Here is a 25,371-nt window from a genome sequence, read left to right as displayed (position 1 = left end):
GGGCCCTTGCTGGCACAATGCGCACTTGTAGCAGTGTTCTTTTTATGGCCATAGGTGGCCAGAGTGTCACGTTGCACCTCCGCCCACCCGCTGCACTGAGCACTCTTCAGCCCTTTTAAATGGTATAACTTTGCACTCCCGCATGCTCCAGCAAGCACCATTCAAGCAACAACTTTGCACTCCAGCTTCGAATATCGGCAAAATCGCAACAAGTAAGGCGACTCTACTCAGAGAAGTCACTCTGCACAGTAACAAGATTTCTTTTGCACAGACAGAAAGGGCTTCACCCGCAAAGGTAAAGCCTGCCAAAAATAGAAACAACTCATTAGTGCTGCTCTCCACGAAAGTCTTTAGTAAAAGGCGAAAGACTTGTATGTTATGAAGAGAAACCAGAGTACGATTATCCGTCACTGCGGGAGCAGGGCATCAGGCTAGTTGCCATAGCCACCTTCCCCATGGTGAGCGTTGCTTGGTTGGAACGCTTGCCCCTGTGCAATCGACAAGGCAGCAACAAAAACACCACGGGAACACCGTATTGAGGCTTTGTTCTGACCGCTCATTCGGTGTCGCGTTTCTTTCAAGCAATTCTCCCGGTTAGCCCACACTCGGCTCGCTCCCAGAGCCGTGTTAAAGTCTACTTCGCATTCACTCTCTTTTCTCAGCAGACTCTTGGGATTTTATCTATAAAATGAATTCCTTCACTCAAACTATGTTAAAACTGCTTTGTCCTTCATATTTACCATGTCTAGAAAGATTTAAACAAAAAAAAAAACAACGTTGTACTTTGCAGTAAAAGAAAGAGCAAATCTAAAGTTTCAGGAATCCGAGAATAAGCTTACTTTCATGAGTTCTTCACGATTTCGGATTTTGCTATAAAATGAATTCCTTCACTCAAACTAAATTAAAACTGCTAAACCGCTAATCTGTTACATGTAAGGCAGATGTCAAATTCACCGAATTAGGATCTAAGGGTATTCGGCCAATCGAGCTGTAGCAGCTTTGGTAAAAGAGTATAAGTTGAAGAGTTTGTGAATAAAGGTGTGCGCACACATAGTGAGCTGTAGGAAAATAGGCAGGGAGCAATGCCGGCTGGGGTATATGTTCTTGTATGTTGTCTGACTGTTTGATTAGAATGTCTTGTGTAAGTGTCCTGTTGAATGTTACATGTTTGGGCTTTGACACTTCACGGTGGTTGTTAACTGTGTGGTGTGTCCTGAAATGTTATATGTTTGGGCTGTGTGACATGCTTAATGCTTGTCAGTAGCTACCCACTTATTCATAGATAGCAACTGACAACATAAGAAGTCTGGACATACTTTGATAGTAGTTGTAGAAGTATCCTTATTGATAATAGATAAACTAATTCATAGTGATAGAACAGTAGATGAACAGGTGCCTGCACATGTCTCACGAAAATAAAATGGGTGTATGATTGCTGACGGCAGAGCAATACTGCCAAACTTATGAGTTCTTGTGGCAAACTTGATTCAGTGTCTTGACGTGTATACGCTGTTTCGCTGACTTGATTGTCACAAGAAACAAAGTGTGTTTGATAAGATCCGACCATTTTATTACGGGAGGATCAGTATGTATGGATTCTGATGTGACTGATAAACCCATTCGTATCGTAAGCATAATCTAATACGTGAGACAACGCCCTGGCACACAATCAAAAAAAAAAAGAGAGAGCGGTTTTGTGTCCCCACAGTCCATAATGTAGAAAAGAGAGAAAAAAGCCTTTCTGATTTGGTGTGTGTTCTCACAGTGCAGAGTGTAGAGAAAAGAGAGAAAAGAAAGCCGTTTTGTTGTCACGGGTGTTGTAACTTACACACACACATTTCTGAATTGAGAAAGGAAATTATTTTAGAGGAAGCACTAGAGTTTAGATCCCACATTTGTTGATAGGCATTCATTTATTTCTTCACTTCTGATGAAGTTTCAACAATAAACAACAAACTTTGTATTATGAGAAAGAACCAGACTCATTCTTCAGGAATCCGAAAATAAGCTCTATTTTACGAGTTATGCACGAATTCGGATTCTCCTATAAAACCTTAACTCTAACCAAGTTAAGACTGCTTTGTCCTTCATATTTATTCATGTCTAATCAAGTTTCAACGATAAACAACGTTGTACTTTGTACTTCTTCAGCAATAAGCATCTCTCGACATATGACGAAATACAGATTTTGCTATAAAATTAATTCCTTCTATCAGCCTGACTCAAAACTGTTTGTCCTCCTTATTTATCCACTTCAAATCAAGTTTCAACAATTAAAAAAATGTTGTAGTTTGAGAAAAAACAACTTAATCTTAAGCAATCAGTAGGGTAAGAAAGGGTAAGAAAAGGTGCAAATGCCAACCATACATCACTAAAAGGTGGAGCGGAAGTATTCGGCTGCAAGTAGGTGCGAATGCCTGACAATGTATGATCAAAAGAGGGAGCGGAGGTTTTCGGCTGCAAGGTCTGAATGTCCAACCATAATTTGTAAAAACCGGGGAAGAAAAGGCTCGAAAGCCCGACTATACACCATCAAAAGCGGGAGCGGAGGTGTTCGGCTGCAAGTAGGTGTGAATGTTCGACCATAATTTGTAAAAAGCGGGTAAGAAAAGGTTCGAATGCCCGACTATATATTAACCAAAGCAGGAGGAGAGGTCTTCGGATAAGAGTGGGTGAGAATTTACAACCATAATCTATAAAATGCGGTGAAAAAAAAGGTGTGAATACCCCATAGAACACTAAAAGGTAGAGCGGAAGTGTTCGGCTGCAAGAAGGTGTGAATGTCTGTAAAAAGCGGGTAAGAAAAGGTTCGAATGCCCGAACATACACCATCAAAGGAGGGAGCGGAGGTGTTCCGCTGTAAGAAGGTGTGAATGTCCGACCATAGTTGGCAAAAAGCAGGTAAGAAAAGGTTAAAATACCCGATTGTACACAATCAATAGCGGGAGCAGAGTTGTTCCGCTACTAAAAGGTGTGAAAGTCCGACCATGGTTTGTAAAAAGCGGGTAAGAAAAGGTGCGAATGCCCGACAATGTATGATCAAAGGAGGGAGCGGAGGTTTTCGGCTGAAACAAGGTCTGAATGTCCATCCATATTTTGTAAAAATCTGGGAAGAAAAGGCTCGAAAGCCCGACTATACACCATCAACAGCTGGAGCGGAGGTGTTCAGCTGCAAGAAGGTCTGAATGTCCATCAATAATTGCTAGAAAACATGGAAGAGAATTTTCGAAAATCAAACCGCACATGATCATAAGCGGGAGAGGAGGTGTTCAAATGCAAGAAGGTGTGAATGTCCACCCATAATTACTGCAAAATGGGTAAGAAAAGGTACGAATGCCCAACCATACATGATCCTAACAGGGAGCGGAGGTGTTTGGCTGCGACAAGGTGTGTATGTCCACCCATAATTAATGAAAAGCGGGCAACAAGTAGGTTTGAATACCCATCATCAAAAGCAGGAGTGGATGTGTTCGGCTACAAGAAGGTTTGAATGTCTGACCATAGTTTGTAAAAAGCGGGTAAGAAAAGGTTCGAATGCCCGAACATACACCATCAAAGGAGGGAGCGGAGGTGTTCCGCTGTAAGAAGGTGTGAATGTCCAACCATAATTGGCAAAAAGCAGGTAAGAAAAGGTTAAAATACCCTATTGTACACAATCAATAGCGGGAGCAGAGTTGTTCCGCTACTAAAAGGTGTCAAAGTCCGACCATGAATTGTAAAAAGCGGGTAAGAAAAGGTGCGAATGCCCGACAATGTATGATCAAAAGAGGGAGCGGAGGTTTTCGGCTGCAAGAAGGTCTGAATGTCCATCCATAATTTGTAAAAATCGGGGAAGAAAAGGCTCGAAAGCCCGACTATACACCATCAACAGCTGGAGCGGAGGTGTTCAGCTGCAAGACGGTCTGAATGTCCATTAATAATTGCTAGAAAACATGAAAGAAAATTTTCAAATATCAAACTGCACATGATCATAAGCAGGAGAGGAGGTGTTCAGCTGCAAGAAGGTGTGAATGTCTACCCATAATTACTGAAAAATGGGTAAGAGAAGGTGCGAATGCCTAACCATACATCATCAAAAGAGGGAGCGGAGGTGTTCCGCTGTAAGACGGTGTGAATGTCCGACCATAGATGGTAAAAAGCGGGTAAGAAAAGGTTAAATTACCCGACTGTACACAATCAAAAGAGGGAGCGGAGTTGTTCAGCTAAGAGAAGGTGTGAAAGTCCGACCTTGGTTTGTAAAAAGCGGGTAAGAAAAGGTTCGTATGCCCGAATATACACCATCAAAAGCGGAAGCGGAGGTGTTCGGCTGCAAGATATTGTGAACGTCCGACCAAAGTTTGTAAAAAGCAGTTAAGAAAAGGTTCGAATATCTAACCAAACATAAGAATGAGTCTTTTCCGCTGTAGAATGCCCGGCTATAGACCATCAAATGCGGGAGCGGAGGTGTTCGGCTCTGAGTAGGTGTGAATGTCCGACCATAATTGCTGAAGAATGTGTTAGAAAAGGTAAGAATGCTGGACCATACATCATCAAAAGCGGTAGTGGTGGTGTTCGGCTGCAAAAAGGTGTGACTGTTCGACTAAAGTTTGTAAAAAGTGGGTAAGACAAGGTGCGAATGCCTGACAATGTATGATCAAAAGCGGGAGCGGAGGTGTTCAGCTGCAAGAAGGTCTACATGTCCATCAATAATTGCTAGAAAACATGAAAGAAACTTTTCGAAAATCAAACCGCACATGATCATAAGTGGGATAGGAGGTGTTCAGCTGCAAGGTGTGAATGTCCACCCATAATTCCTGAAAAATGGGCAAAAAAAAGGTGTGAATGCCCAACCATACATCATCAAAAGCAGGAGTGGAAGTGTTCGGCTACAAGAAGGTGTGAACGTCCAAACAAAATATGTAAAAAGAAGTTAAGAAAAGATTCGAATATCCAACCAAACATAATCAAAAGCGGGAGCAGAGCTGTTCGACTGCAAGTAGGTGTGAATGTCAGATCATAATTTGCAAAAAGCTGATGAGAAAGGGTGAGAATGCCCGACTATACATCATCAAATGCGGGAGCGGATGTGTTCGGCTACAAGAAGGTGTGAAAGTCCGATCATGGTTTGTAAAAACCGGGAAGAAAAGGCTCGAAAGCCCGACTATACACCATCAAAAAGAAGGTTTGAATGTCCATCAATAATTGCTTTAAAACAAGAAAGTAAATTTTCGAATATCAAACCGTACATGATCATAAGCGGGAGAGGAGGTGTTCCGCTGTAAGACAGTGTGAATGTCCGACCATAGTTGGTAAAAAGCGGGTAAGAAAAGGTTAAAATACCCGACTGTACACAATCAATAGCGGGAGCGGAGTTGTTCGGCTACTAAAAGGTGTGAAAGTCCGACCCTGGTTTGTAAAAAGCGGGTAAGAAAAGGTTCGAATGCCCGAACATACACCATCAAAAGAGGGAGCGGAGGTGTTCCGCTGTAAGACGGTGTGAATGTCCGATCATAGTTTGTAAAAAGTGGGTAAGACAAGGTGCGAATGCCTGACAATGTATGATCAAAAGCGGGAGCGGAGGTGTTCAGCTGCAAGAAGGTCTACATGTCCATCAATAATTGCTAGAAAACATGAAAGAAACTTTTCGAAAATCAAACCGCACATGATCATAAGTGGGATAGGAGGTGTTCAGCTGCAAGGTGTGAATGTCCACCCATAATTCCTGAAAAATGGGCAAAAAAAAGGTGTGAATGCCCAACCATACATCATCAAAAGCAGGAGTGGAAGTGTTCGGCTACAAGAAGGTGTGAACGTCCAAACAAAATATGTAAAAAGAAGTTAAGAAAAGATTCGAATATCCAACCAAACATAATCAAAAGCGGGAGCAGAGCTGTTCGACTGCAAGTAGGTGTGAATGTCAGATCATAATTTGCAAAAAGCTGATGAGAAAGGGTGAGAATGCCCGACTATACATCATCAAATGCGGGAGCGGATGTGTTCGGCTACAAGAAGGTGTGAAAGTCCGATCATGGTTTGTAAAAACCGGGAAGAAAAGGCTCGAAAGCCCGACTATACACCATCAAAAAGAAGGTTTGAATGTCCATCAATAATTGCTTTAAAACAAGAAAGTAAATTTTCGAATATCAAACCGTACATGATCATAAGCGGGAGAGGAGGTGTTCCGCTGTAAGACAGTGTGAATGTCCGACCATAGTTGGTAAAAAGCGGGTAAGAAAAGGTTAAAATACCCGACTGTACACAATCAATAGCGGGAGCGGAGTTGTTCGGCTACTAAAAGGTGTGAAAGTCCGACCCTGGTTTGTAAAAAGCGGGTAAGAAAAGGTTCGAATGCCCGAACATACACCATCAAAAGAGGGAGCGGAGGTGTTCCGCTGTAAGACGGTGTGAATGTCCGATCATAGTTGGTAAAAAGCGGGTAAGAAAAGGTTAAAATACCCGACTGTACACAATCAAAAGAGGGAGCGGAGTTGTTCAGCTAAGAGAAGGTGTGAAAGTCCGACCATGGTTTGTAAAAAGCGGGTAAGAAAAGGTTCGTATGCCCGAATATACACTATCAAAACCGGAAGCGTAGGTGTTCGGCTGCAAGAAGGTGTGAACGTCCGACCAAGGTTTGTAAAAAAGCAGTTAAGAAAAGGTTCGAATATCTAACCAAACATAATCAAAAGCGGGAGCAGAGCTGTTCGACTGCAAGTAGGTGTGAATGTCAGAGAATAATTTGCAAAAAGCTGATGAAAAAGGGTGAGAAATCCCGACTATACACCATCAAATGCGGTAGCGGAGTTGTTCGGCTGTGAGTAGGTGTGATTCTCCAACCATAATTGCTGAAAAATGTGTTAGAAAAGGTAAGAATGCCGGTCCATACATCATCAAAAGCGGGAGAGGTGGTGTTCGGCTGCAAGTAAGTGTGAATGTCCATTAATAATTGCTTTAAAACATGAAAGAAAATTTTCGAATATCAAACCTTACATGATCATTAGCGGGAGAGGAGGTGTTCAGCTGCAAGAAGATGTGAATATCCACCCATAATTACTGAAAAATGGGTAGGAAAAGATGCGAATGTCCAACCATAAATCATCAAAAGCAGGAGTGGAGTTGTTCAGCTACAAGAAGGTATGAAAGTCCAACCATGGTTTGTAAAAAGCGGGTAAGAGAAGGTTCGAATACCTGAATATATACCATCAAAAGCGGAAGCGGGGGTGTTCGGCTGCAAGAAGGTGTGAACGTCCGACCAAAGTTTGTAAAAAGCAGTTAAGAAAAGGTTTGAATATCCAACCGAACATAATCAAAAGCGGGAGCAGAGCTGTTCGACTGCAAGTAGGTGTGAATGTCAGATCATAATTGCTGAAAAATGTGATAGAAAAGACTAGAATGCCGGACAATACATCATCAAAAGCGGGAGAGGTGGTTTTTCGGCTGCAAGTAGGTGTGAATGTCCAGCCATAATTACTCACAAACGGGGGAAGAAAAGGTAGTATTTCCAGACCACACATGATCAAAACAGGGAATGGAGGTGGTTCAGCTACAAGGTGTGAATGTCTGACTAAAGTTTGTAAAAACCGTGTAAGACAAGGGGCGAATGCCCGACAATGTATGATCAAAAGAGGGAGCGGAGGTTTTCGGCTGCAAGGTCTGAATGTCCAACCATAATTTGTAAAAATCGGGGAAGAAAAGGCTCGAAAGCCCGACTATACACCATCAAAAGCGGGAGCAGAGGTGTTCAGGTGCAAGAAGGTCTGAATGTCCGACCAATAATTACTGAAAAATGGGTAAGAAAAGGTGCGAATGCCAAATCACACATCATCAAAAGCAGGAGCGGATGTGTTCGGCTACAAGAAGGTTTGAATGTCCAACCATAGTAAGTAATAGGTGGGTAAGAAAAGGCTCGAATGCCCGACTATACACCATCAAAAGCGGAAGCGGAGGTGTTCGGCTGCAAGACGGTGTGAACGTCCGACCAAAGTTTGTAAAAAGCATTAAGAAAATGTTCGAATATCCAACCAAACATAATCAAAAGCGGGAGCAGAGCTGTTCGACTGCAAGTAGGTGTGAATATCAGATCATAATTTGCAAAAAGCTGATGAGAAAGGGTGAGAATGCCCGACTATACACTATCAAATGTGGGAGCGGAGGTGTTCGTCTGTGAGTAGGTGTGAATGTCCGACCATAATTGCTGAAAAATGTGTTAGAAAAGGTAAGAATGCCGGACCATATATCATCAAAAGCGGGAGAGGTTGTGTTTGGCTGCAAGAAGGTGTGAATGTCCAGCCATAATTACTCACAAACGGGTAAGAAAAGGTACTATTACCAGACCATATATGATCAAAACAGGGAGTGGAGGTGGTTCAGCTGCAAGAAGGTTTGAATGTCCGACTAAAGTTTGTAAAAAGCGGGTAAGACAAGGTGTGAATGCCCGACAATGTATGATCAAAAGAGGAGCGGAGGTTTTCGGCTGCAAGAAGGTCTGAATATCCACCTATAATTACTGAAAAATGGGTAAGAAAAGGTGCGAAAGCCCAACCGCACATGATCATAAGTGGATGAGAAGGTGTTCGACTGCAAGTAGGTGTGAATGTAAGATCATAATTTGTAAAAAGCGGGTAAGAAAAGGTAAGAATGCCCAACCATAAATTATCAAAAGCGGCAGCAGAGTTTCGGCTGGTATTTATCAATGTCTAGATAGATTTCAACAAAAAACAACGTTGTACTTTGCAGTAAAAGAAAGTGCAAATCAAAAGTTTTAGGAATCCGAGAATAAGCTTATTTTCATGAGTTCTGCACGATTTCGGATTTTATGTATAAAATGAATTTCTTCACGCAAACTAAGTTAACACTGCTTTGTCCTTCATATGTACCCATTTCTACATATATTTCAAGCATAAACTTCCTCATATTACCCTGAATGAGAAAGAGCCACACTTGTGATTAAGCCATACCTCCCTTTTGAGGAGTTCTGCATGATTTGGGATTTTATCTATAAAATTAATTCCTTCACTCAAACTATGTTAAAACGGCTTTTACCTTCATATTTATCAATGTCTCGATAGATTTAAACAAAAAAACAACGTTGTACTTTGCTTTGCAATAAAAGAAAGAGCAAATCAAAAGTTTTAGGAATCCGAGAATAAGCTTATTTTCATGAGTTCTGCACGATTTCGGATTTTATGTATAAAATGAATTCATTCACTCAAACCAAGTTAAAACTGCTTTTTCCTTCATATTTATCAATGTCTAGATCGACTTCAACAAAGAACAACATTGTATTTTGCAGTAGAAGAAAGAGCAAAACTGAAGGATCAGGAATCCGAGAATAAGCTTCTTTTCATACGTTCTGCATGATTTGGGATTTTATGTATAAAATGAATTCCTTCACTCAAACTAAGTTAACACTGCTTTGTCCTTCATATGTACCCATTTCTACATATATTTCAAGCATAAACTTCCTCATACTACCCTGAATGAGAAAGAACCACACTTGTGATTAAGCCATACGCCCCTTTTGAGGAGTTCTGCATGATTTGGGATTTTATCTATAAAATCAATTCCTTCACTCAAACTATGTTAAAACGGCTTTTACCTTCATATTTATCAATGTCTCGATAGATTTAAAAAAAAAATAAATAACGTTGTACTTTGCAGTAAAAGAAAGAGCCAATCAAAAGTTTTAGGAATCCGAGAATAAGCTTATTTTCATGAGTTCTGCACGATTTCGGATTTTATGTATAAAATGAATTCATTCACTCAAACCAAGTTAAAACTGCTTTTTCCTTCATATTTATCAATGTCTCAATAGATTTAATTAAAAAAAACAACGTTGTACTTTGCAATAAAAGAAAGAGCAAATCAAAAGTTTTAGGAATCCGAGAACAAGCTTATTTTCATGAGTTCTGCACGATTTCGGATTTTATGTATAAAATGAATTCATTCACTCAAACCAAGTTAAAACTGCTTTTTCCTTCATATTTATCAATGTCTCAATAGATTTAATAAAAAAAAACAACGTTGTACTTTGCAATACAAGAAAGAGCAAAACAAAAGTTTTAGGAATCCGAGAATAAGCTTATTTTCATACGTTCTGCATGATTTGGGATTTTATGTATGAAATGAATTCCTTCTCTCAAACTAAGTTAACACTGCTTTGTCCTTCATATGTTCCCATTTCTACATATATTTCAAGCATAAACTTCCTCATACTACCCTGAATGAGAAAGAACCACACTTGTGATTAAGCCATACGCCCCTTTTGAGGAGTTCTGCATGATTTGGGATTTTTTCTATAAAATCAATTCCTTCACTCAAACTATGTTAAAACGGCTTTTACCTTCATATTTATCAATGTCTCGATAGATTTAAACAAAAAAACAACGTTGTACTTTGCAGTAAAAGAAAGAGCCAATCAAAAGTTTTAGGAATCCGAGAATAAGCTTATTTTCATGAGTTCTGCACGATTTCGGATTTTATGTATAAAATGAATTCATTCACTCAAACCAAGTTAAAACTGCTTTTTCCTTCATATTTATCAATGTCTCGATAGATTTAAACAAAAAAACAACGTTGTACTTTGCAGTAAAAGAAAGAGCCAATCAAAAGTTTTAGGAATCCGAGAATAAGCTTATTTTCATGAGTTCTGCACGATTTCGGATTTTATGTATAAAATGAATTCATTCACTCAAACCAAGTTAAAACTGCTTTTTCCTTCATATTTCTCAATGTCTAGATCGACTTCAACAAAGAACAACACTGTATTTTGCAGTAGAAGAAAGAGCAACACTGAAGGATCAGGAATCCGAGAATAAGCTTAATTTTCTTATGGGCAAGTGGGAACTGCTTTGTCCTTCATATTTATCAATGTGTAGATGGATTTCAACTTCTTCTACTGCATCTTCTTCACACCTTCTTGTAGCCGAACACTTCCGCTCCCGCTATTGATTGTGTACAGTCGGGTATTTTAACCTTTTCTTACCCACTTTTTACCAACTATGGTCGGACATTCACACCGTCTTACAGCGGAACACCTCCGCTCCCGCTTTTTATGGTTTATAGTCGGGCATTCGAACCTTTTCTTACCCGCTATTTACAAACTATGGTAGGACATTCAAACCTTCGTGTATCCGAAAACCTCCGCTCTCTCTTTTGATCATACATTTTCGGACATTCGCACCTTTTCTTACCCGCTTTTTACAAACCATTGTCGGACTGTCACACCTTCTTGTAGCCGAACACATCCGCTCCCGCTATTGATTGTGTACAGTCGGGTATTTTAACCTTTTCTTACCCGCTTTTTACCAAGTATGGTCGGACATTCACACCTTCGTACAGCGGAACACCCCCGCTCCCTCTTTTGATGGTGTATGTTCGGGCATTCAAACCTTTTCTTACCCGCTTTTTCCAAACTATGGTCGGCTATTCACAGCTTCCTCTCCACCATACTTGTATGGTGGGATATTCCCACCCACTTGCATCCGAAGACCTCCGCCCCAAATTTTGTTGATATTTAGTCGGACATTCGCACCTTACCCGCTTTTGGCAAACTATGGCCTTTTTGCAGCCAAACAACTCTGATCTTGCTTTTGATGATGTAAGGTTGGGCATTCAGACCTTGCTTCACCTGCTTTTCACCAAATATAGTCGGACATTCACACCTTCTTGCAGCCGAACACTTCCGTACCACCTTTTAGTGTTCTATCACACCTTTTTTTTCACCGCATTTTATACATTATGGTTGGAAATTTTCAACCAATTTCATCCGAAGACCTCTCCTCCCGCTTTTGTTAATATATTTGAACTTTAGTTTGACATTCAAACCTTCTTGCAGCTGAACCACCTCCGCTCCCTGTTTTGATCATATATGGTCTGGCAATACTACCTTTTCTTACCCGTTTGTGAGTAATTATGGCTGGACATTCACACCTACTTGCAGCCGAACATAACCTCTCTCGCTTTTGATGATGTATGGACCGGCATTTTTACCTTTTCTAACACATTTTTCAGCAATTATGGTCGGAGATTCACACCTACTCACAGCCGAACAACTCCGCTCCCGCATTTGATGATGTATAGTCGGGCATTCTCACCCTTTCTCATCAGCTTTTTGCAAATTATGATCTGACATTCACACCTACTTGCAGTCGAACAGCTCTGCTCCCGCTTTTGATTATGTTTGGTTGGATATTCGAACCTTTTCTTAACTTCTTTTTACATATTTTGGTTGGACGTTCACACCTTCTTGTAGCTGAACACTTCCACTCCTGCTTTTCATGATGTATGGTTGGGCATTCACACCTTCTTTTTGCCCATTTTTCAGGAATTATGGGTGGACATTCACACCTTGCAGCTGAACACCTCCTATCCCACTTATGATCATGTGCGGTTTGATTTTCGAAAAGTTTCTTTCATGTTTTCTAGCAATTATTGATGGACATGTAGACCTTCTTGCAGCTGAACACCTCCGCTCCCGCTTTTGATCATACATTGTCAGGCATTCGCACTTTGTCTTACCCACTTTTTACAAACTTTAGTCGAACAGTCACACCTTTTTGCAGCCGAACACCATCTCTACCGCTTTTGATGATGTATGGTCCAGCATTCTTACTTTTTCTAACACATTCTTCAGCAATTATGGTCGGACGTTCACACCTACTCAGAGCCGAACACCTCCGCTCCCGCATTTGATGGTCTATAGTCGGGCATTCTACAGCGGAAAAGACTCATTCTTATGTTTGGTTAGATATTCGAACCTTTTCTTAACTGCTTTTTACAAACTTTGGTCGGACGTTCACAATATCTTGCAGCCGAACACCTCCGCTTCCGCTTTTGATGGTGTATATTCGGGCATACGAACCTTTTCTTACCCGCTTTTTACAAACCAAGGTCGGACTTTCACACCTTCTCTTAGCTGAACAACTCCGCTCCCTCTTTTGATTGTGTACAGTCGGGTAATTTAACCTTTTCTTACCCGCTTTTTACCATCTATGGTCGGACATTCACACCGTCTTACAGCGGAACACCTCAGCTCCCTCTTTTGATGATGTATGGTTAGGCATTCGCACCTTTTCTTACCCATTTTTCAGTAATTATGGGTAGACATTCACACCTTCTTGCAGCTGAACACCTCCTCTCCTGCTTATGATCATGTGCAGTTTGATATTCGAAAATTTTCTTTCATGTTTTCTAGCAATTATTGATGGACATTCAGACCGTCTTGAAGCTGAACACCTCCGCTCCCACTTTTGATGGTGTATAGTCGGGCTTTCGAGCCTTTTCTTCCCCGGTTTTTACAAATTATGGTTGGACATTCAGACCTTCTTGCAGCCGAAAACCTCCACTCCCTCTTTTGATCATACATTGTCGGGCATTCGCACCTTTTCTTACCCGCTTTTTACAAACCATGGTCGGACTTTCACACCTTCTTGTAGCCGAACAACTCCGCTCCCGCTATTGATTGTGTACAGTCGGGTATTTTAACCTTTTCTTACCCGCTTTTTACCAACTATGGTTGGACGTTCACACCGTCTTACAGCGGAACACCTCCGCTCCCTCTTTTGATGGTGTATGTTCGGGCACTCGAACCTTTTCTTACCCGCTTTTTACAAACTATGGTCAGACATTCAAACCTTCTTGTAGCGGAACACATCCACTCCTGCTTTTGATGATGGGTATTCAAACCTACTTGTTGCCCGCTTTTCATTAATTATGGGTGGACATACACACCTTGTCGCAGCCAAACACCTCCGCTCCCTGTTTTGATCATGTATGATTGGACATTCGCACCTTTTCTCACCCGCTTTTTTACTATGGTCGGCCATTCACAGCTTCCTCTCCACCATACTTGTATGGTGGGATATTCACACCCACTTGCATCCGAAGACCTCCGCCCCCACTTTTGTTGATATTTAGTCGGCCATTCGCAGCTTACCCGCTTTTGGCAAACTATGGCCTTCTTGCAGCCAAACACCTCTGATCTCGTTTTTGATGATGTAAGGTTGGGCATTCAGACCTTGCTTCACCTGCTTTTCACCAAATATAGTCGAACAGTCACACCTTCTTGCAGCCGAACACTTCTGCTCCACCTTTTAGTGTTCTATGGGGTATTCACACCTTTTTTTTCACCGCATTTTATTGATTATGGTTGGAAATTCTCACCCACTCTCATCCGAAGACCTCTCCTCCTGCTTTTGTTAATATATAGTCGGGCATTCAAACCTTTTCTTACCCGCTTTTTACAAATTATGGTCGAACATTCACACCTACTTGCAGCCGAACACCTCCGCTCCCGCTTTTGATGGTGTATAGTCGGGCTTTCGAGCCTTTTCTTCCCCGGTTTTTACAAATTATGGTTGTACATTCAGACCTTGCAGCCGAAAACCTCCGCTCCCTCATTTGATCATACATTGTCAGGGATTCGCACCTTGTCTTACCCGCTTTTTATAAACTTTAGTCAGACATTCACACCTTGAAGCTGAACCACCTCCGCTCCCTGTTTTGATAATGTATGGTCTGGCAATACTACCTTTTCTTACCGGTTTGTGAGTAATTATGGCTGGACATTCACACCTACTTGCAGCCGAACACCACTTTTCCAGCTTTTGATGATGTATGGTCCGGCATTCTAGTCTTTTCTAACACATTTTTCAGCAATTATGGTTTGACATTCACACCTACTCACAGCCGAACACTTCCGCTCCCGCATTTGATGGTGTATAGTCGGGTATTCTCACCCTTTCTCATCAGCTTTTTGCAAATTATGATCTGACATTCACACCTACTTGCAGTCGAACAGCTCTGCTCCCGCTTTTGATTATGTTTGGTTGGATATTCGAAACTTTTCTTCACTGCTTTTTACAAACTTTGGTTGGACGTTCACACCTTCTTGCAGCCGAACACCTCAGCTTCCGCTTTTGATGGTATATATTCGGGCATTCGAACCTTTTCTTACCCGCTTTTTACAAACCATGGTCGGACTTTCACACCTTCTTGTAGCCGAACAACTCCGCTCCCGCTATTGATTGTGTACAGTCGGGTATTTTAACCTTTTCTTACCCGCTTTTTACCAACTATGGTTGGACATTCACACCGTCTTACAGCGGAACACCTCCGCTCCCTCTTTTGATGGTGTATGTTCGGGCACTCGAACCTTTTCTTACCCGCTTTTTACAAACTATGGTCAGACATTCAAACCTTCTTGTAGCGGAACACATCCACTCCTGCTTTTGATGATGGGTATTCAAACCTACTTGTTGCCCGCTTTTCATTAATTATGGGTGGACATACACACCTTGTCGCAGCCAAACACCTCCGCTCCCTGTTTTGATCATGTATGATTGGACATTCGCACCTTTTCTCACCCGCTTTTTACTATGGTCGGCCATTCACAGCTTCCTCTCCACCATATTTGTATGGTGGGATATTCACACCCACTTGCATCCGAAGACCTCCGCCCCCACTTTTGTTGATATTTAGTCGGTCATTCGCAGCTTACCCGCTTTTGGCAAACTATGGCCTTCTTGCAGCCAAACACCTCTGATCTCGTTTTTGATGATGTAAGGTTGGGCATTCAGACCTTGCTTCACCTGCTTTTCACCAAATATAGTCGAACAGTCACACCTTCTTGCAGCCGAACACTTCTGCTCCACCTTTTAGTGTTCTATGGGGTATTCACACCTTTTTTTTCACCGCATTTTATTGATTATGGTTGGAAATTCTCACCCACTCTTATCCGAAGACCTCTCCTCCTGCTTTTGTTAATACATAGTCAGGCATTCAAACCTTTTCTTACCCGCTTTTTACAAATTATGGTCGAACATTCACACCTACTTGCAGCCGAACACCTCCGCTCCCGCTTTTGATGGTGTATAGTCGGGCTTTCGAGCCTTTTCTTCCCCGGTTTTTACAAATTATGGTTGTACATTCAGACCTTGCAGCCGAAAACCTCTGCTCCCTCATTTGATCATACATTGTCAGGCATTCGCACCTTGTCTTACCCGCTTTTTATAAACTTTAGTCAGACATTCACACCTTGCAGCTGAACCACCTCCGCTCCCTGTTTTGATAATGTATGGTCTGGCAATACTACCTTTTCTTACCGGTTTGTGAGTAATTATGGCTGGACATTCACACCTACTTGCAGCCGAACACCACTTTTCCAGCTTTTGATGATGTATGGTCCGGTATTCTAGTCTTTTCTAACACATTTTTCAGCAATTATGGTTTGACATTCACACCTACTCACAGCCGAACACTTCCGCTCCCGCATTTGATGGTGTATATTCGGGCATTCTCACCCTTTCTCATCAGCTTTTTGCAAATTATGATCTGACATTCACACCTACTTGCAGTCGAACAGCTCTGCTCCCGCTTTTGATTATGTTTGGTTGGATATTCGAAACTTTTCTTACCCGCTTTTTACAAACCATGGTCGGACTTTCACACCTTCTTGTAGCCGAACAACTCCGCTCCCGCTATTGATTGTGTACAGTCGGGTATTTTAACCTTTTCTTACCCGCTTTTTACCAACTATTGTTGGACATTCACACCGTCTTACAGCGGAACACCTCAACTCCCTCTTTTGATGGTGTATGTTCGGGCATTCGAACCTTTTCTTACCCGCATTTTACGAACTATGGTCGGACATTCAAAACTTCTTTTAGCCGAACACATCCACTCCTGCTTTTGATGATGTATGGTTGAGCATTCGCACCTTTTCTTACCCATTTTTTACAAACTATGGTCGGACATTCACACCTTCTTGCAGCTGAACACCTCCTCTCCCGCTTATGATGATGTGTGCTTTGATATTCGAAAATTTTCTTTCATGTTTTCTAGCAATTATTGATGGACATTCAGACCTTCTTGCAGCTGAACACCTCCGCTCCCGCTTTTGATGATGTATAGTCGGGCTTTCGAGCCTTTTCTTCCCCGGTTTTTACAAAATTATTGTTGGACATTCAGACCTTCTTGCAGCCGAAAACCTCCGCTCCCTCTTTTGATCATACATTGTCGGGCATTCGCACCTTCTCTTACCCGCTTTTTACAAACCAGGGTCGGACTTTCACACCTTTTAGTAGCCGAACAACTCCGCTCCCGCTATTGATTGTGTACAGTCGGGTATTTTCACCTTTTCTTACCCGCTTTTTACCAACTATGGTCAGACATTCATACCTTCTTACAGTGGAACACCTCCGCTCCCTCTTTTGATGGTGTATGTTCGGGCATTCGAACCTTTTCTTACCCGCTTTTTACAAACTATGGTCGGACATTAAAACCTTCTTGTAGCCGAACACATCCACTCCTGCTTTTGATGATGTATGGTTGGGCATTCGTACCTTTTCTTACCCATTTTGCAGTAATTATGGGTGGACATTCACACCTTTTTGCATTTTAACACCTCCTCTCCCGCTTATGATCATGTGCGGTTTGATATTCGAAAATTCTCTTCCATGTTTTCTAGCAATTATTGATGGACATTCAGACCTTCTTGCAGCTGAACACCTCCGCTCCAGCTGTTGATGGTGTATAGTCGGGCTTTCGAGCCTTTTCTTCCCCGATTTTTACAAATTATGGATGGACATTCAGACCTTCTTTCAGCTGAAAACCTCCGCTCCCTCTTTTGATTATACATTGTCGGGCATTCGCACCTTTTCTTACCTGCTTTTTCAATTCATGGTCGGACTTTGACACCTTTTAGTAGCGGAACAACTCTGCTCCCGCTATTGATTGTGTACAATAGGGTATTTTAACCTTTTCTTACCCGCTTTTTGCCAATTACTGTTGGACATTCCCACCTTCTTACAGCGGAACACCTCCGCTCCCTCCTTTGATGGTGTAGGGTCAGACATTCAAACCTTCTTGTAGCCGAACACATCCACTCCTGCTTTTGATGATGGGTATTCAAACCTACTTGTTGCCCGCTTTTCATTAATTATGGGTGGACAAACACACCTTGTCGCAGCCAAACACCTCCGCTCCCTGTTAGGATCATGTATGGTTGGGCATTCGTACCTTTTCTTACCCATTTTGCAGTAATTATGGGTGGACATTCACACCTTCTTGCATTTGAACACCTCCTCTCCCGCTTATGATCATGTGCGGTTTGATATTCGAAAATTCTCTTCCATGTTTTCTAGCAATTATTGATGGACATTCAGACCTTCTTGCAGCTGAACACCTCCGCTCCAGCTGTTGATGGTGTATAGTCGGGCTTTCGAGCCTTTTCTTCCCAGATTTTTACAAAATATGGATGGACATTCAGACCTTGTTTCAGCCGAAAACCTCCGCTCCCTCTTTTGATCATACATTGTCGGGCATTCGCACCTTTTCTTACCCGCTTTTTACAAACCATGGTCGGACTTTCACACCTTTTAGTAGTGGAACAACTCTGCTCCCGCTATTGATTGTGTACAATCGGGTATTTTAACCTTTTCTTACCTGCTTTTTGCCAACTATGGTCGGACATTCACACCTTCTTACAGCGGAACACCTCCGCTCCCTCCTTTGATGGTGTATGTTCGGGCATTCGAACCTTTTCTTACCCGCTTTTTACAAACTATGGTCAGACATTCACACCTTCTTGCAGCCGAACACTTCCGCTCTACCTTTTAGTGTTCTATGGGATATTCACACCTTTTTTTTCACCGCATTTTATAGATTATGGTTGTAAATTCTCACCCACTCTTATCCGAAGACCTCTCCTCCTGCTTTGGTTAATATATAGTCGGGCATTCGAACCTTTTCTTACCCGCTTTTTACAAATTATGGTCGAACATTCACACCTACTTGCAGCCGAACACCTCCGCTCCCGCTTTTGATGGTGTATAGTCGGGCTTTCGAGCCTTTTCTTCCCCGGTTTTTACAAATTATGGTTGGACATTCAGACCTTGCAGCCGAAAACCTCCGCTCCCTCTTTTGATCATACATTGTCAGGCATTCGCACCTACTTGCAGCCGAATACTTCCGCTCCACCTTTTAGTGATGTATGGTTGGCATTTGCACCTTTTCTTACCCTTTCTTACCCTACTGATTGCTTAAGATTAAGTTGTTTTTTCTCAAACTACAACATTTTTTTAATTGTTGAAACTTGATTTGAAGTGGATAAATAAGGAGGACAAACAGTTTTGAGTCAGGCTGATAGAAGGAATTAATTTTATAGCAAAATCTGTATTTCGTCATATGTCGAGAGATGCTTATTGCTGAAGAAGTACAAAGTACAACGTTGTTTATCGTTGAAACTTGATTAGACATGAATAAATATGAAGGACAAAGCAGTCTTAACTTGGTTAGAGTTAAGGTTTTATAGGAGAATCCGAATTCGTGCATAACTCGTAAAATAGAGCTTATTTTCGGATTCCTGAAGAATGAGTCTGGTTCTTTCTCATAAGACAAAGTTTGTTGTTTATTGTTGAAACTTCATCAGAAGTGAAGAAATAAATGAATGCCTATCAACAAATGTGGGATCTAAACTCTAGTGCTTCCTCTAAAATAATTTCCTTTCTCAATTCAGAAATGTGTGTGTGTAAGTTACAACACCCGTGACACCAAAACGGCTTTCTTTTCTCTCTTTTCTCTACACTCTGCACTGTGAGAACACACACCAAATCAGAAAGGCTTTTTTCTCTCTTTTCTACATTATGGACTGTGGGGACACAAAACCGCTCTCTCTTTTTTTTTTGATTGTGTGCCAGGGCGTTGTCTCACGTATTAGATTATGCTTACGATACGAATGGGTTTATCAGTCACATCAGAATCCATACATACTGATCCTCCCGTAATAAAATGGTCGGATCTTATCAAACACACTTTGTTTCTTGTGACAATCAAGTCAGCGAAACAGCGTATACACGTCAAGACACTGAATCAAGTTTGCCACAAGAACTCATAAGTTTGGCAGTATTGCTCTGCCGTCAGCAATCATACACCCATTTTATTTTCGTGAGACATGTGCAGGCACCTGTTCATCTACTGTTCTATCACTATGAATTAGTTTATCTATTATCAATAAGGATACTTCTACAACTACTATCAAAGTATGTCCGGACTTCTTATGTTGTCAGTTACTATATATGAATAAGTGGGTAGCTACTGACAAGCATTAAGCATGTCACACAGCCCAAACATATAACATTTCAGGACACACCACACAGTTAACAACCACCGTGAAGTGTCAAAGCCCAAACATGTAACATTCAACAGGACACTTACACAACACATTCAAATCAAACAGTCAGACAACATACAAGAACATATACACCAGCCGGCATTGCTCCCTGCCTATTTTCCTACAGCTCACTATGTGTGCGCACACCTTTATTCACAAACTCTTCAACTTATACTCTTTTACCGAAGCTGCTACAGCTCGATTGGCCGAATACCGAATAATCCTAATTCGGTGAATTTGACATCTGCCTTACATGTAACAGATTAGCGGTTTAGCAGTTTTAATTTAGTTTGAGTGAAGGAATTCATTTTATAGCAAAATCCGAAATCGTGAAGAACTCATGAAAGTAAGCTTATTCTCGGATTCCTGAAACTTTAGATTTGCTATTTCTTTTACTGCAAAGTACAACGTTGGTTTTTTTGTTTAAATCTTTCAAGACATGGTAAATATGAAGGACAAAGCAGTTTTAACATAGTTTGAGTGAAGGAATTCATTTTATTGATAAAATCCCAAGAGTCTGCTGAGAAAAGAGAGTGAATGCGAAGTAGACTTTAACACGGCTCTGGGAGCGAGCCGAGTGCGGGCTAACCGGGAGAATTGCTTGAAAGAAACGCGACACCGAATGAGCGGTCAGAACAAAGCCTCAATACGGTTTTCCCGTGGTGTTTTTGTTGCTGCCTTGTCTTTTGCACAGAGTAAAAGACAAGGCAGCCATCGAATAGGGCCCGATTGTTCCTACTTGGTCAGCCGAGGAGCAAGGGGGGGGGGGGGGGGGGGGGAGCAAGCGTTTCAACCAAGCAAAGCTCACCATGGGGAAGGTGGCTATGCCAACTAGCCTGATGCCCTGCTCCCGCAGTGACGGATAATCGTACTCTGGTTTCTCTTCATAACGTACAAGTCTTTCACCTTTTACTAAAGACTTCTGTGGAGAGCAGCACTAATGAGTTGTTTCTATTTTTGGCAGGCTTTACCTTTGCGGGTGAAGCCCTTTCTGTCTGTGCAAAAGAAATCTTGTTACTGTGCAGAGTGACTTCTCTGAGTAGAGTCGCCTTACTTGTTGCGACTGTGCCGATGTTCGAAGCTGGAGTGCAAAGTTGTTGCTTGAATGGTGCTTGCTGGAGCGTGCGGGAGTGCAAAGTTATACCATTTAAAAGGGCTGAAGAGTGCTCAGTGCAGCGGGTGGGCGGAGGTGCAAAGTGACACTCTGGCCACCTATGGCCATAAAAAGAACAGGGGTGTTAGCGGACAAGTGCGCATTGTGCCAGGAAGGGCCCTCGGACGTGAACCAGTGGACAGTTGTCGCTTCTCGGCCTTTTGGCTAAGATCAAGTGTAGTATCTGTTCTTATCAGTTTAATATCTGATATGTCCTCTATACGAGGACTACATATTAAATGGATTTTTAGCAATAGGAGTTGAAAAAGTAGCTTGCTCCGTTCACTCCAAGCATTGACCCCGTACTGCAGTGCCGCTGGGAACGGTGCGCTCTTCTCTACTCTTGTGAAAAAGCAAACAGCGGTGCAAGATGCAAGTTTCAGGGAGCCCAAGATGAAACTTTCTTTTAGTCTGCTGAGAAAAGAGAGTGAATGCGATGTAGACTTTAACCCGGCTATGGGAGCGAGCCGAGTGTCGGCTAACCGGGAGAATTGCTTGAAAGAAACGCCATACCAAATGAGCGGTCAGAACAAAGCCTCAATACGGTGTTCCCGTTGTGTTTTTGTTGCTGCCGCTGTTTGCTTTTTCACAAGAGCGCACCTGTTGAGGGGGGCTCTGGGGGGGCCTGGGTGATGGTGGGTCTCAGGCCCGGGCTGCTGCGACTGGTGTGACCGGGTGGTTTGTTTGTTTGTTTTTTGTTGTTGTTTGTTTGTTTTTTGTAGAGGTCCTCCGGAGTGGGGTTGGGTTGAGTGGGGTGGGGCGGGATGGGTACCTTCTGGGGGTACAGTAGCTCCCAGAATATGGTCGCTGCAGGCCCCGAGCCTGGTGGACATCAGGCCCTCCTGTCCTGTGTTGGCTCCCTGGTAGCGGGGATGCCTATTGCAGCCAGTCCCTGGCTGCCCCCAGTGTATATCCCCATTCTCCCTTCTGGCTCCTGTACACAGCACACACTCACACATGAAGGGTTTTGGGGGCGTGTGTGTTCGGTGGGGTGTAGTGGACTCTGCAGTAGTTGCACTCTGCAGTTCCCACCCCTGTTTTAATTACACCTTAGACACTACTACTTATCAAACACACTCACACACACACATTAGGTCTTGGGGGGTGGTTACACTGAGTGGCATCTGGTGGGCGGGGCTCTTTGGGTATGTAGGCTGCCCAGAGGGCCACGCTCCATGTTCTACAAGTTTGGCTGCCCCTCAATTTTAATTGCTCACTATTAGAAAATATTGAAGAGCCAGAAGGGTGAGGGGAGGGGTCTTCTTCGCACACCCCTGCTTCCTGGTTGCTGCTCGGGGCGGGAGGGGCCAGGAGGATTAATTAATTGTTCTGCTGGTTTGGGGTCTGTGGTGGCTGGGGGGCTGCTGGCCCCCTGGTGTGCCCGCTGCACTACACCCCAGCGGAGTCGAGGGAGGGAGGACGTGTGGATGTATGGGACATGAAAGTGTGTGTGGTAATGATTGGGCCTGGATCTTGGACTTGCTGTCGCCTGGCCTGCCTGTGCTTCTCCCGATGGGGGGGGCGGCGTGGCCTCTCTCCGCTGCTCGCGACTTCACCCACCTGTGGGCACGTCTTGACTCCCAGGGCACTTGGCCAGGGGTGCTGGGGCAGGCGCTGACCCACTGTGTGGCTGTCTGGGGCGCTTGGCCCTCCTGGGTATTGGGTGGGGCCTCTGTCGGGGGGTTTGGGGGCGCTCGGGCTCCTGGGGCCCGGATCCAGTGCACGGCCCATGTCTGGGCGGCTGGGGCCTGGCGACGTCGGTGGGCTGTTGCCCCTGGCTCTCGGAGGGCCTCTGCCCTATGCTTATGGGGGCTCTTTCCGGGGGCTTCCTCTGCAGTCTTCTGGGTGGATGCGTGGTTGCCCCTGCGGTGGGCTTCCTGGGTTCTGTGCTCTGTGGGGGCTGCTGGTGGCCTGGGTCTTGTGGCCCTCTCTGCCTGCTTCTGATTGCTTGGGGGGGCTGTGGATTGTGGCCCTGTACGCTTATACACTCATAACTAAGCACGGTTATCATGTAGGTCGTGTGCCATGGGTGTTGCATGTTCTCACACACACACAACCACATTCATTAGTCCAGTAGCATGGTCGCTAAGCAGTTGATGTATTATCATGTCGTCTCAGGTCATCTATATCCACAGCTGTGTTGTATGCGATGTATGTTCTGTTTTTCTCTTCTTTCCTCTTCTTCTTTCCTTGTCCCCCGGTCCGGTTCAGTTCTATTACATGTCATATATTGTAAACAGAAATAAATAAATGGGCATCAAGGGGAGCTTTACATTTATAAAACTTCCCTTGGCAAAGCAAATCTGTTTGGCATCAAAGGTATTCAGACTACAATTCTGCTGCCATAATGCTGAACACGATAAGGGGAAAAAAAAAAAAAGTAAAGAAGACAGTTCTGCCGAAAGCCAGGGACTAGACCTGTTCTAAGTTCTGTACTTTTTAAAAGGGAGCCAACACAGGACAGGAGGGCCTGATGTCCACCAGGCTCGGGGCCTGCAGCGACCATATTCTGGTAGCTACTGTACCCCCAGAAGGTACCAATCCCGCCCCACCCCACTCAACCCAACCCCACTCCGGAGGACCTCTACAAAAAACAAACAAACAACAACAAAAAACAAACAAACAAACCACCCGGTCACACCAGTCGCAGCAGCCCGGGCCTGAGACCCACCATCACCCAGGCCCCCCCAGGCCCCCCCTCAACAGGTGCGCTCTTGTGAAAAAGCAAACAGCGGCAGCAACAAAAACACAACGGGAACACCGTATTGAGGCTTTGTTCTGACCGCTCATTTGGTATGGCGTTTCTTTCAAGCAATTCTCCCGGTTAGCCCGCACTCGACTCGCTCCCAGAGCCGTGTTAAAGTCTACTTCGCATTCACTCTCTTTTCTCAGCAGACTAAAAGAAAGTTCACTTTTCACAAGAGTAGAGAAGAGCGCACCGTTCCCAGCGGCACTGCAGTACAGGGTCAATGCTTGGAGTGAACGGAGCAAGCTACTTTTTCAACTCCTATTGCTAAAAATCCATTTAATATGTAGTCCTCGTATAGAGGACATATCAGATATTAAACTGATAAGAACAGATACTACACCTGATCTTAGCCAAAAGGCCGAGAAGCGACAACTGTCCACTGGTTCACGTCCGAGGGCCCTTCCTGGCACAATGCGCACTTGTCCGCTAACACCCCTGTTCTTTTTATGGCCATAGGTGGCCAGAGTGTCACTTTGCACCTCCGCCCACCTGCTGCACTGAGCACTCTTCAGCCCTTTTAAATGGTATAACTTTGCACTCCCGCACGCTCCAGCAAGCACCATTCAAGCAACAACTTTGCACTCCAGCTACGAACATCGGCACAGTCGCAACAAGTAAGGCGACTCTACTCAGAGAAGTCACTCTGCACAGTAACAAGATTTCTTTTGCACAGACAGAAAGGGCTTCACCCGCAAAGGTAAAGACTGCCAAAAATAGAAACAACTCATTAGTGCTGCTCTCCACAGAAGTCTTTAGTAAAAGGCGAAAGACTTGTACGTTATGAAGAGAAACCAGAGTACGATTATCCGTCACTGCGGGAGCAGGGCATCAGGCTAGTTGGCATAGCCACCTTCCCCATGGTGAGCTTTGCTTGATTGAGACGCTTGCTCCTCTCCCCCCCCCCCCCCCCCCCCTTGCTCCTCGGCTGACCAAGTAGGAACAATCGGGCCCTATTCGATGGCTGCCTTGTCTTTTACTCTGTGCAAAAGACAAGGCAGCAACAAAAACACCACGGGAAAACCGTATTGAGGCTTTGTTCTGACCGCTCATTCGGTGTCGCGTTTCTTTCAAGCAATTCTCCCGGTTAGCCCGCACTCGGCTCGCTCCCAGAGCCGTGTTAAAGTCTACTTCGCATTCACTCTCTTTTCTCAGCAGACTTTTAGGATTTTATCAATAAAATGAATTCCTTCACTCAAACTATGTTAAAACTGCTTTGTCCTTCATATTTACCATGTCTTGAAAGATTTAAACAAAAAAAACCAACGTTGTACTTTGCAGTAAAAGAAATAGCAAATCTAAAGTTTCAGGAATCCGAGAATAAGC

At 43.4% G+C, this 25,371-nt stretch overlaps 5 non-coding genes across 5 annotated transcripts; 2 read left to right on the top strand and 3 right to left on the bottom strand.

Annotated features, from left to right (window-relative positions):
• Window positions 1-284: 284 nt before the first annotated feature.
• Window positions 285-398, bottom strand: LOC140317302 (U5 spliceosomal RNA). Its single transcript, XR_011917628.1, has one exon. It is a non-coding gene; the product is annotated as a U5 spliceosomal RNA (small nuclear RNA).
• Window positions 399-21,014: 20,616 nt separating this feature from the next.
• Window positions 21,015-21,128, top strand: LOC140317382 (U5 spliceosomal RNA). The gene has a single exon (XR_011917701.1). It is a non-coding gene; the product is annotated as a U5 spliceosomal RNA (small nuclear RNA).
• Window positions 21,129-21,444: 316 nt separating this feature from the next.
• LOC140317114 (U2 spliceosomal RNA) lies at window positions 21,445-21,635 on the top strand. Its single transcript, XR_011917460.1, has one exon. It is a non-coding gene; the product is annotated as a U2 spliceosomal RNA (small nuclear RNA).
• A 2,592-nt stretch (window positions 21,636-24,227) lies between these two features.
• LOC140317010 (U2 spliceosomal RNA) lies at window positions 24,228-24,418 on the bottom strand. The gene has a single exon (XR_011917364.1). It is a non-coding gene; the product is annotated as a U2 spliceosomal RNA (small nuclear RNA).
• Window positions 24,419-24,734: 316 nt separating this feature from the next.
• On the bottom strand, window positions 24,735-24,848 carry LOC140317179 (U5 spliceosomal RNA). Its single transcript, XR_011917515.1, has one exon. It is a non-coding gene; the product is annotated as a U5 spliceosomal RNA (small nuclear RNA).
• Between the last annotated feature and the right edge of the window lie 523 nt (window positions 24,849-25,371).

This window comes from Leuresthes tenuis, unplaced genomic scaffold, assembly GCF_036924035.1.
Source record: "Leuresthes tenuis unplaced genomic scaffold, fLeuTen1.0.hap1 SCAF_10, whole genome shotgun sequence".
Taxonomy (NCBI): Eukaryota; Metazoa; Chordata; class Actinopteri; order Atheriniformes; family Atherinopsidae; genus Leuresthes; species Leuresthes tenuis.
Note: the sequence above shows the minus strand (reverse complement) of the source record. Positions and strands in the feature narration are given on the sequence as shown.